The sequence below is a fragment of the Saccopteryx bilineata genome, chromosome 4 (assembly GCF_036850765.1).
Source record: "Saccopteryx bilineata isolate mSacBil1 chromosome 4, mSacBil1_pri_phased_curated, whole genome shotgun sequence".
In the NCBI taxonomy this organism is placed as follows: Eukaryota; Metazoa; Chordata; class Mammalia; order Chiroptera; family Emballonuridae; genus Saccopteryx; species Saccopteryx bilineata.
The window spans coordinates 241,802,244-241,815,406 of NC_089493.1; the positions used below are offsets into that span (position 1 = coordinate 241,802,244).

Sequence of the window (13,163 nt, forward strand, 5' to 3'; positions counted from 1 at the left end):
TGCCATCAAAAGCACAAATCCAGCAAAAGGAACTACAATTCTGTCCCAATTAAGGACAAATATCCAAGAAGAAATGATGAAGCTTCTGCTGGCGTGGGTGAAAGAGAAAGAGCTGGCAGGAGATACAGTGACGGAGACTGTAATATGCAAAAGGCACATATTATTTACCGCAACTTGAAGAAGAAAGAACCATCAACCTCAAGAGGCAGCAGACGATATGTTTAAGGCAAGTCACAGCTGGTTTGAACATTTCAAGAAGGGATCTGGCATCCACTCGGTGGTGATGCATGGTGAAGCTGCAAGTGCTGACGTTAAGGCAGCTGAGGAATAGTACATCGCACATTTTGCTACGCTTATCACAAAGGAAGGCTACATCCCTCAACAAGTGTTCAACTTGTTGACAAAACAGGATTATTTTGGAAAAAAATGCCCCGGAGGACTTTCATCACCACAGAGGCCATAAACCCATGAAGGACCATCTGACCCTTGCATTGTGTGCAAATGCTAGCAGTGACTGTAAAGTAAAACCACTACTAGTGTATCATTCTGAAAATGCTTGAGCCTTTAAGACTCACAAGATTCTTAAAGAAAAACTGCAGGTTATGTGGTGCGCCAATGCTAGGGCATGGGTTATGCGGCAGTTTTTTATTGATGGGTAAATCTCGTCTTTGGTCCTGCAGTGAAGAAATACCTTCAAGAAAATAAACTCCCAATGAAAGTATTACTAATCCTTGATAATGCTCCAGCCCACCCACCTGGTCTTGAAGATGACATTCTTGATGAGTTCAAATTCGTGAAACTCCTCTACCTCCCACCCAACACGACTTCAATCTTGCAGCCTATGAGTCAGCAAGTCATTTCCCACTTTAAAAAGCTTACACAAAGCACTTGTTCCACTGCTGCTTTGAGGTGACCGAGAATACAAATCTAACCTTTCGAGAGTTTTGGAAAGATCAGTACAACATCGTGATATGTTTACGCATTATTGACTTGGCATGGCAAGAGGTTACAAGAAGAACCTTGAACTTGGCATGGAAAAAGTTATGGCCTGATGTTGTTGCAGACAGGGACTTCAAAAGATTCGAACCAGAGACCAAGACTGAGGTAGAAGCCTTGGAAGAGATTGTGTCCGTCTGAAAGTTGATGGGTCTGGAGGTAGATGAGAGTGATGTAAACGAGCTTGTTGAGGAACATGAGGAGGAACTCTCAACTGAGGAGTTGAAGGAGCTACAGATGATGCAACATACGGAGCTTCTGCAAGAGATTAGTAGTGAGGTAGAGTCGGAGGAAGTGATTTCTCCAAGTGAAATTAAAGACATGCTGGCAATGTGGGAGATGCTTTCAAGTTTCATTGAAAAGAAACACCTAGAAAAAGTTTCAACTGGTAGTGCTTCAGCACTTTTTAATGACACTTGTTTGTCACATTTCCGTAACATTTTAAAAGGCAGGCAAAAGCAAACCTCTTTGGATAGATTTTTATTCAAACGTCCTGCAAGTGAAAGTGCTGAGAGTGCAGCCAAAAAGGCAAAAACAGGTGATGATTAAATGAAAAATACGTAATGTTAAGCTTACGTTAAGTTTAAAGTTAAGAAAGTGAATTTTTTTTACAATTAAGTTTTTGTGGTTTCATTTTAAGTAAAGAAAGTGCAGTTTTAATTTTGTTTAAAGTAAAGAAATTGCAGTTTTAGTTTACATTTAGTATTAAGAAAGTTCAGTTTAGTTTATGTGTCTATAGTGCTTGCATCCCTTCCTCCCTCCCTCCTCCTCTGCCATTCACCTCCGTTAGCCGCACTCATCTGTCTCCAAGGTAAGAATACAGTACTAAATAACACTTTTTTCTTTTATTTCATGTATTTTGTTACACATTGGTAACGTATACATGTGTGTTTCTTAATTAAAAATGTTGTTTTTCATAATTTAGGATGGTTTAGGGATGTTTCACAGAGCTGGAACGGATTAAATCTATTTCAGTTATTTTAAATGGGAGAAATTTGTTTGATATACGAGTTGACTGACTTATGAGCTCGGTTATAGAGTGAATTAAATTCATATCTCAAGGGAATACTGTAATGGCTCCCCGAGGATGTCCATTTTCTAATCTCCAGAACCTGTGAATATGTTAGGTTATGTAACAAAAGGGAATTAAGGTTGCAGGTGAAATTAAGGTTGCTAAAGAGGTAACCTGAAAATAGATTATCCTAGATTGTTGAGATGAGCCAGTATAAGCTTCTTTATAGTGAGTCTTTAAAAGTGGAGTAGTAAAGCAGATGAATGAAGAATCGAAGAAAAAGATAGTCAAAGTAGAAGCAAGGTCAGAGTGCTGCAAATTTAGGAGGACTCAGTTCATCCTTACTAAAACTCTGAAGTTGGAGGAAGAAGGCTTTTCACCAACGAATACAGTCAATATCTGGAACAGGGGTAGTCAACCTTTTTATACCTACCGCCCACTTTTGTATCTCTGTTAGTAGTAAAATTTTCTAACCACCCACCGGTTCCACAGTAATGGTGATTTATAAAGTAGGGAAGTAACTTTACTTTATAAAATTTATAAAGCAGAGTTACAGCAAGTTAAAGCATATAATAATAATTATGATACTTACCAAGTACTTTATGTCGGATTTTCGCTAAGTTTGGCAGAATAAATCTTTATAAAACAACTTACTGTAGTTAAATCTATCTTTTTATTTATACTTTGGTTGCTCTGCTGCTGCCCACCATGAAAGCTGGAACGCCCACTAGTGGGCGGTAGGGACCAGGTTGACTACCACTGATCTAGAAGCTAGAAAAGGTAAGAAAAGATTCTTCCTTAAACCCTTCAGAAAAGAGTGCAGCCCTAGTAGATAGATACCTTGATTTTGGCTCCGTGAGATCTATTTTGGACTTCTGAACCACGAACTGTTAAATAATAAATTTTGTTGTTTTTAACTACTTAATTTGTAGTAATTTGTTACGGCAGCCATGGAAACTTAATATAAGAAGGTAGCCTTTTTAGTGTAGGAAGACTAATTAACATGCCATTGAGGGCCCTCCATTGTTCAACTCCAAACTATATCAATTCCACTGTCCAGCAGTGGAAAGCTATGAAATGTTCCTGAGCAAAAATGCTGTTTTGATATGTGTTGATTAGAGAAGAGAAAGATTGTAGGGAGAAAAGCTAATTAAGATTCTATTATTTGTGCTAGAAATGTTTCTTTGGGGTAACTGTTGTCCCCATAGGTAACACAGAACACATAGTTAAATCTAGCGGAAGGCCTGAGTATACCTCTCTCTTAGTTTATACATCACTAAAAATCCCATTGTCATTGCAACATTTCCACTCTTTTCTGTATCCCATAAGAAGTATAGAAAAGATGGGAGAATGGGTCTTCACAGCCAATTTGGCCTTGGAAATCTGACCCATTTTATTCTTGTGCTTTTTTATTATACCATAACCCAGTATAAATTCTAAGACTGCAAGGTTTCTAAATGATTCTGAGCCTTATTTGATGGCTTAGCACCTGGAGAAATTAGATTTACATTGGCATGTTTTCTTTTCCTTTTTTTTTTTTTTTTTTTTTTTTTTGGCATACATAATTATTATTTTTTAAGACAAAAACTTTTGTTGGCCCTGGCCGGTTGGCTCAGCGGTAGAGCGTCGGCCTAGCGTGCGGAGGACCCGGGTTCGATTCCGGCCAGGGCACACAGGAGAAGCGCCCATTTGCTTCTCCACCCCTCCGCCGCGCTTTCCTCTCTGTCTCTCTCCTCCCCTCCCGCAGCCGAGGCTCCATTGGAGCAAAGATGACCCGGGCGCTGGGGATGGCTCTGTGGCCTCTGCCTCAGGCGCTAGAGTGGCTCTGGTCGCAACATGGCGACGCCCAGGATGGGCAGAGCATCGCCCCCTGGTGGGCAGAGCGTCGCCCCTGGTGGGCGTGCCGGGTGGATCCCGGTCGGGCGCATGCGGGAGTCTGTCTGACTGTCTCTCCCTGTTTCCAGCTTCAGAAAAATGAAAAAAAAAAACAAAAAAAAAACTTTTGTTGGTCTCTTTGTAGGCATAAATATATTCTATTCTGTATCTGAGGTCTTCAGTAGAGTTAAGTATTGACAAAGCACAATAGTTAATTAAGACAAGTAAAAGGAACACTAATTTTTACTCATTTTATACTAGTTAATACTGTTGTTCATACTCTTCTCAGTTTTAAAAACTATATCTTAAATTAGGCCCAGTATGTCTATGTTAAAGTGGAATGCAAGATTTGAAACATTACGAATCCTGTTAACCCAGTTTAGCCATTAATTTTTTTTAAGCTGTAGAAAGGTCTTTTCTTAAAAAAAAAAAAAAAAAAAAAAAAGTGGGCTCTATGTTCAGGTTTATACCTTTATTTATGAACATTTACTAAAAATGTTCAAGCTGATCATAATGAACTTACAGGTATTTGAAATCAGGGGCATGGTTGTCAGTGTCATACAATAACCTTAACATACAATTAATTTCTATATTTAATTTTGATCAGAAAATATTTTTTAATCTTTAATATGTAGTGTATATAACATTTTTAATTTAATAGGGATGACAGGAGCTTTATTCCTAGATATGTAAAAACCTAAATGCACAAATTAATGCTCCAGTGATCTTTGTTGTGTTTGAATTTGGCTTAGTACATTTTGATTGTAGGTTTTTTAATTATAATTTTTAAAAAAGCTAAATATATTTTTTAAATAAAATTCAAATAGAGGCTTTGAAGAATCCCTGAGGAAACTGATTTGAAAATCTTACTGAATAATTCAGTTAGCAACATTGTAAAATATAAAGTTTTTAGATTGGCTTTCTTTTAGATTTGGATCATGATTAATGAGCATGTAACAGTCATATGTTTCTTTAAAATTTTGTCATTTGTATTACTGAGTTCTACAATACATGTAGACAAATATTTTGGCTATAAACTGGTTTACTAAATAATAACTTGAATCATAGTCTGAGTCAAGAGCGATAGAGTTGTTTCTTAGGGTACTAAGAAGTTATTTTTAGGAGCTTCTACAATGTATTCTTTGTTTTGAAGGGTACTTTTTCTGTACAGAAAGGAAAGGGCACTTTTTCTAGGCTTCATGAGAAATTCTGTTGAATTTGTCACAAATAGTCAATGACTATATAAATAATTAAGTCCTGTTTAATGAATCATGCAGTTTGAGTAAGAGAATCTTGAAAGCCTTTTGTAAAACTAAGTCATCCTGACAGAAAGGATATTTAAGATAGAACCAAATTAACTTACATGTTTCTTTTATTTCAAGCATGAAGAGAAACTGTGTCTAAATATATTTAAACTTTTAATGTTTAATTACTAATTACTACTAATGTGGTCAGATCATTTGTTAATACAACATATTTAGGGAGTATTTGCTATATATCAGGCATTATATTGTAATAAACAAAGAAAAAATATTGAAAAGCATAAAGAAAAAGTAGAAATTACTCCATTATCCTACTTGCCAGGGATAACCACTGTGAACATCTCTTATATTTATGAGCATTTTGCCATATATCTGTTACTTTTCTAATTTAACAATTTTTAATAAATTGGAATTACTCCAAATACACTGTGTCAAAGTAGGAAACAGCCAAACCAGTAGAGGATTTTTATGAGTTCATTTGACCCAAGCTGACTACAGTTGCTGGTAAGCAAAATCTCAATGGATTTGAGAAAGTACTCCAGAGAATGGCATTTTTGTAGCTTATTTTATATGTGAGAATAAAAGGAGCTGTAAAGAGGGTTACATGAAATCTATTGGTGGTAGAGTAAGGGGCGGGGGCGGTTGAAAGCAGAGTTAGTGGACAGGATCTCTGGAATTAGATAAAAAGACAAAATAGAGAAACTCACACTTCTGTATTCATGAGTACAGGCTAGTTGATAATTACCATTTACAGCACAGAGATGGTACTTGGGGGAAGAAAGATAATTAGGGGTTCTGTGGTCTCATTCTCTGGTGGTTGTGACTTGAGGGATCTGGAAAAGAGGACTCTGACTTTTCAAAGGTATGTTATCTTACATACAAAAAGACAGGAGATAGACTCAGTTAAGGTGAATATTGAACTTTGTCAAGGAAGCTATAAGCCTATACAACATGACTACCAGCCAAGACCTGCTTTTAGTTAGGAATTATGTTCAGACCATTCTGTGTGTTTACTTTTGGTGGCTGAGTTTGTAAGGCCCTCATGCCTTCCTTGAGCTTGTGACCCCTTTTTCACTCACAGCTGTTTAATAGCTTGCTTCTTTCATGCTATTAATTTGAAAAATTAAAAAAGATTGTAGTAAATATATTTCATTTAAAGACCTGAAGTTAAACATTCTTTTAAATTTGAAATAGGTCATGGAAAGTGGTTTCCCTCTATTTAAACCAGAATTTAAGTCTACTTTAAATTTTGGCAACTTGGATTTTGTCTTTCTAACTCATAAAAATTAGTAATTTAAGCTTTACTTGGCTAGATTTAAATGAAATGCAGAATTTGCATTAAAATATTAAATTTAAGTCTCAGGTTTGTAGTAGCCAATAAATAGCACTTACTGTGTCAGGGACTGCTCTAAATACTGCTTCATATATATTAATTCCTCTATTCCATATGTCTGCTACTTTTTTACAGAGGAAATTTAAGCACTGAGCCTTTAAGTAACAAAAATCAGAGTTAGTAAGTGGCAGAGCAAAAATTCAACCCAGACAGTGACTCCATGATTCATTCTGTTATGCTGTCATCATAGCTTTTCTGGTAACTGTATTTTTAATTTAAACATAGTTCGAATGATTTATCTAACAAATCAGTGATTTGTAATGTAAAAGTATTATAATACATTCATTTTATCTGTACTAGGCATGTAAAGAGATGTAATTTATGTATTACCCACCCACCTCAGCATCTCATGCTAATCTATCCACCGTGTGGATCACCCCAACCCAACCTATCCTATTATGCATATGGGCTTCTCTAAGCTTCGATGCGCAGTTGCTTGGTGGTAGGGGTGGTTAGGCTTGGCTTGTGCAGCAGGGTGGGACCCTGTGCCTTGCTGCCAGTGTGGAGTGCGGGCTTCCGGACGAGAAGCAGAGCGTGAAGCAGCTGTGAAATCCGCTGGATGCGGACCAGGGCGCTCCCCATCCCCATTCCCGTCAGCCACCCGAGGATTGGCTGGGCACAGGGACACGTGACCGACATGTGGCTATATTGGCGCAGCCCGCCTCTGTGTCGCTGGAGACGGAATGGAGGTGCTGCTGGCTTCGGAAATGGGGTAGGTGCTGGACCTGTGATGGCCTGGCTTGCTGCAGAGGGACGGGAAGACAATTTTTCCTCGTACTGACTGAAACTGGTGGTTTTTCCTTGGCACAGGGTCCGCTGCCACATTTCAAGCGTGGAGGCAGGGGCGTCTCCCCCCCCCCCCTCCTCTACTGCAGCACAGGAGATGGATTTCCTGTGCTTCTTGATCCAGGGTTTTTGACAGAAGGGAAGAAGGGGGGAGGGGTCGGAGTGTTAAGGGGAAGCTGGTGAGAAAGCTATTTTTGAAGCTAGAAGGAAGTTTTGTTTTTATAATGCCTGTTGACAGAGTAGAGGGGAATAACAGTATCTAAGGAAACTGGTAGAGGACAACAAAGAATGGAGCATATTCATGACGAAGAGCAAAATTTCTAAACCGATGAAAGGCTTCTTTTCCTCCCTGGCTACAGGGACATATGCAGTGTTAGCCAAAAGAGGAGTTCAAAGCTGCTGCTGATGGCTGATGTGTACTAATGAAAAGGAATACTTAGGAGTGGAGGAAGAAGAGGCAGGTGTTGCAGAGCTTAAGGGTAGTTTTGATTGATTGGTGAAATTTTGGTTACCAGAAGTGCGTGCTTGTGCAGAACATTTAAGTGAACTAACTCCCTGTGAATTGGGTGGCAGAAAGATACCAGCGTCTTTGTTAGTTTCGCGGCGCAGTGTAGTGGCTTTTGCAGATGACTGCAGCAGTGCTTCTCTCCCTCTGTGAGGCTGAAAGGACAACTGCAGAGGAGTAAGAAACCGTGTAGCGGTGCCCGGCGGTGGAAGTCCTTTACAAGAAGCCATGGTTTATCATTGCAACCTGAATAAGAGAAAAAAAATATTTGCCTTTTTTAAAGTGGGAAAAATATGAGGCTATGAGTGTTTTGACAGTGAAATGTGTCAGACACTTTGATTCAGCATCTCAAAAGAGATGCTCAAATTCTTTGCTCTAACATAAATCTTATAGTAAACCTTAAATTATGTATGAAGCAGTGGATCTTTTCCTTTGTTAGTATAGTGTTATTCTATTAATTAGGTTATTCAAGAGTAAATCACTTTATTATGTCATTTTCTTTGTGAAAAATTATAGTGATAAATTTTTCATAGGCCTAATATTTAAGATCTGTATTTTTAAAGTAATTTTATAAACATGTTTTTGGATTGATATGATTTTAAATGGATTATCTTTATTCAAATTTATAGTAGCCAGCCTGCCACACCTTCCTACTCCCTGAACAGGATGGCAGTGGCTTTGTAAAGTCCTCCAGGATTAGTGACAGTATCTCCTAAATAGTGCTCACCTAGTAGAAAGTCTTGAGATAACCTGTAATTTTGTCTTACTAATAAGGTAATAAGGACTTGGTCTTAAATTAATAAAACTAAACTTTTCAGTGATAATTTTATTTTTTTAAAGACTATTTCTGCTTTAAGAATCATTTATATTGCCTGACCTGTGGTGGCGCAGTGGATAAAGCATCGACCTGGAAATGCTGAGGTCGCCGGTTTGAAACCCTGGGCTTGCCTGGTCAAGGCACATATGGGAGTTGATGCTTCCAGCTCCTCCCCCCTTCTCTCTCTCCCTCTCTGTCTCTCTCTCTCCCCTTCTCTCTCCTCTCTATAATGAATAAAAAAAAAAATTAAAAAAAAAAAGAAAATTTAATAAATTGTTCAGTATCTTAAAAAAAAAAAATCATTTATTATTGTTATCAGGGTTAATAGCCCTTAAAATGTGGTGGAAACTATAGATAGAATTAAAGATGTCACATTAAAATTCAAAATGAAATTTAATTGCTAATACCATTTAGTTCTTTGAACCCTAATTAGTTTAGTCTTTGAGAATTTATGATTCTTAGTTTTACATAAATTATCTCATTTAACTATTTAAAACAGCTTAGTGTAACATTTCATTTTAAATGTTATACTTTAATTAGGTATGTTGTGACTTTTCTCAAGGTCATTGTATTGTATAAGTTATTAATCATATGCATACTTCTAAATAAAACACCATTAGTTTGAGATATTTTAAAGAATTAAATAAATAAAAATTAAAATAAGAAAAGATGTCTTTTTCCCTATAAACTACCTAGTATAGGCCTGACCAGGAGGTGGCGCAGTGGATAGGGCGTTGGACTGGGATGCAGAAGACCCAGGTTTGAGACCCCAAGGTCGCCAGCTTGAGCGCGGGGCTCATCTGGTTGGAGCAAAAGCTCACTAGCTTGGACCCAAGGTCGCTGGCTCGAGCAACGGGTTACTCAGTCTGCTGAAGGCCCACGGTCAAGGCACATATGAGAAAGCAATCAATGAACAAGTAAGGTGTTGCAACGCGCAGTGAAAAACTAATAATTAATGCTTCTCATCTCTCCGTTCCTGTCTGTCCGTCCCTGTCTTATCCCTCTCTCTGTCTCTAAAAATAATAATAATAATAAACTACCTAATATAAGACTGAACTATTGGCTTTAGTGGTCTTTGAAATTATTTATTGCTAATTGATATGGCCAGAATGGAGTTATTAAGGAATTTAGACGTTAAGTACTCATAAGTATGCCTTATAAACTGAATCAAAGCACTTTATTAATGCTTTTCATACATAAATTGTTCTGTAGATTTTTATTTTACCATTTTTCCTGTTACTAATTTCACATAATTTAACCAATATATTTTTTTTTTTCGTATTTTTCTGAAGCTGGAAACGGGGAGAGACAGACAGACTCCCGCATGCGCCCGACCGGGATCCACCCGGCACGCCCACCAGGGGGCGATGCTCTGCCCCTCCGGGCGTCGCTCTGCCGAGACCAGAGCCACTCTAGCGCCTGGGGCAGAGGCCAAGGAGCCATCCCCAGCGCCCGGGCCATCTTTGCTCCAATGGAGCCTTGGCTGCGGGAGGGGAAGAGAGAGACAGAGAGGAGGGGGGGGGCGGTGCAGAAACAAATGGGTGCTTCTCCTATGTGCCCTGGCCGGGAATCAAACCCGGGTTCCCCGCACGCCAGGCTGACGCTCTACCGCAGAGCCAACCGGCCAGGGCTTTAACCAATATTTTTATGTTAAATGTCTCTTTAATTTTGATTATTTTCCTTTTTCTTCTTTCTTTCTTTCTTTTTTTTTTTTTTTTTGTATTAAAGTCTCAGTGAAACTTTACATAGCATACAAGATGGCATGGCATAGGGCAGGGGTCCCCAAACTACGGCCCGCGGGCCACATGCGGCCCCCTGAGGCCATTTATCCGGTCCTCGCAGCACTTCTGGAAGGGGCGCCCTTTCATTGGTGGTCAGTGAGAGGAGCATAGTTCCCATTGAAATACTGGTCAGTTTGTTGATTTAAATTTACTTGTTCCTTATTTTAAATACTGTATTTGTTCCCGTTTTGGTTTTTTACTTTAAAATAAGATATCTGTAGTGTGCATGGGGATTTGTTCATAGTTTTTTTTATAGTCCGGCCCTCCAACGGTCTGAGGGACAGTGAACTGGCCCCCTGTGTAAAAAGTTTGGGGACCCCTGGCATAGGGCATTATGAGCTAGAAAAGATGAATGATCCTTGAGAAAATGTACTCACTACATATTTGAATACCTAATAAATGTCAGAACTATAAAAGGTGCTGGCGAGTCAGATAAAACAGGGAAGCTAACCTCTAAGAAATTTATAATAGAACTATATGAAATGTTATTTGCTAGCTAAACACTGATAGCTTTTGCTACTCCTAGGATATTTAAAGGTTTATATTAGCTAAAATACTTCTAATTTGAAGGAATGTGTTGGTTTGCTCTTTGAAACACTGTGCTTGTAAATTTTTCTAGGAATCACAGGTCATTCTGAAAAGTAAATTACTTTTGAAGTATTAAGTGTCTTGAGTGTAAAATGAGAAGGTTAAATGAAGTGATTTTAATAGTCAGTAGTGGTTCTTGATTTCTGTGGGTTCAACTGTTAAGATAGATACCCAGCTCTTGTTTTGGTACAGATGGTATCTCATACGTTATGTAGTAACTATGTTCTCAAAAAAAATTTTTGTAGATCAAATCATGACATAATCAATCCATATAAGGCAAGCCTTTTCCCCCCTTACTGCTATACCCTATTCCTACTTTCCTTATAGCATTTATTCAAAGGTATTCTTCAATATGCATTAATTCTTGTGAAATATTTGGCATCATTTTGTGTCTGGTTTCTTTGCAATTAATGACTTTTATTTATTTATTTATTTTCATTTTTCTGAAGCTGGAAACAGGGAGAGACAGTCAGACAGACTCCCGCATGCGCCCGACCGGGATCCACCCGGCACGCCCACCAGGGGCGACGCTCTGCCCACCAGGGGGCGATGCTCTGCCCATCCTGGGCGTCGCCATGTTGCGACCTGAGCCACTCTAGCGCCTGAGGCAGAGGCCACAGAGCCATGCCCAGCGCCCGGGCCATCTTTGCTCCAATGGAGCCTTGGCTGCGGGAGGGGAAGAGAGAGACAGAGAGGAAAGCGTGGCAGAGGGGTGGAGAAGCAAATGGGCGCTTCTCCTATGTGCCCTGGCCGGGAATCGAACCCGGGTCCTCCGCATGCTAGGCCGACGTTAATGACTTTTTTATTGTAAAATGTACATACATAAAATTTACTATCTTAACAATTGAAATACATATATATTTATATCATTAAGTACATTTATATTGTTGTGAAGTACCATCCTTCATCCCCAGAACTTTTTCATTTTTCCCAACTGAAACTCTGTACCCATTAAACAGTAACTTCCTATTTTCCTCTCCCTCTAGATCAGGGGTCCTCAAACTTTTTACACAGGGGGCCAGTTCACTGTCCCTCAGACCGTTGGAGGGCTGGACTATAAAAAAAACTATGAACAAATCCCTATGCACACTGCACATATCTTATTTTAAAGTAAAAAACCAAAATGGGAACAAATACAATATTGAAAATAAAGAATAAGTAAATTTAAATCAACAAACTGACCAGTATTTCAATGGGAACTATACTCCTCTCACTGACCACCAATGAAAGAGGTGCCTCTTCTGGAAGTGCGGCGGGGGCTGGATAAATGGCCTCAGGGGGCCGCATGCGGCCGGGCTGTAGTTTGGGGACCCCTGCTCTAGATGGTGGCAACCACCATTCTACTTTCTCTGTGAATTTGACTTCCCTAGGAACCTCATATAAGAGGAATCAAACAATATTTGCCTTTTTGTGACTGGTTTATTTCACTTAGAATAATATCTCCAGTTAATCTGTGTTGTATCATGTGTCAGAATTACCTTTATTTTTAAGGCTGAATAATGGTCCTTTTTATGTATATACCACATTTTGTATATCTCTTATCTGTCGATAGACACTTAGGTTGCTTCTACCTTTTGGCTCTTTTAAATAATTCTGCTGTGAACATGCTGTATGAGTCTCTGCTTTTACTTCTCAGGAATATGTACCCAAATCTGTATTTTTTTTTTTTTTACAGAATCAGAGAGAGGGATAGACAGGGACAGACAGATAGGAACGGAGAGATGAGAACCATCAATCATCAGTTTTCTGTTGCGCATTGCGACACCTTAGTTCAGGGGTCCCCAAACTACGGCCCGGGCCGCATGCGGCCCCCTGAAGCCATTTATCCGGCTCCCACTGCACTTCCGGAAAGGGCACCTCTTTAATTGGTAGTCAATGAGAGGAGCACATTGACCATCTCATTAGCCAAAAGCAGGCCCATAGTTCCCATTGAAATACTGGTCAGTTTGTTGATTTAAATTTACTTGTTCTTTATTTTAAATATTGTATTTGTTCCAGTTTTGTTTTTTTTACTTTAAAATAAGATATATGCAGTGTGCATAGGGATTTGTTCATAGTTTTTTTTATAGTTCGGCCCTCCAACAGTCTGAGGGACAGTGAACTGGCCCCCTGTGTAAAAAGTTTGGGGACCCCTGCTAGTTGTTCATT

At 39.0% G+C, this 13,163-nt stretch overlaps 1 protein-coding gene across 9 annotated transcripts in view; it reads left to right on the top strand.

Moving 5' to 3' along the window:
• Window positions 1–13,163, top strand: part of APC (APC regulator of WNT signaling pathway) — a 157,945-nt gene that overhangs the window by 36,413 nt on the left and 108,369 nt on the right. Inside the window, exon 1 of one of the 9 annotated variants that reach the window (XM_066274048.1) lies at window positions 7,210–7,250. The exons of the other annotated variants lie outside the window; for them this stretch is intronic. The gene's annotated coding sequence lies outside the window, so the exon portion shown is untranslated. Of the gene's footprint in view, window positions 1–7,209; window positions 7,251–13,163 lie in introns of those variants that run through there. 9 annotated transcript variants of the gene reach the window in all.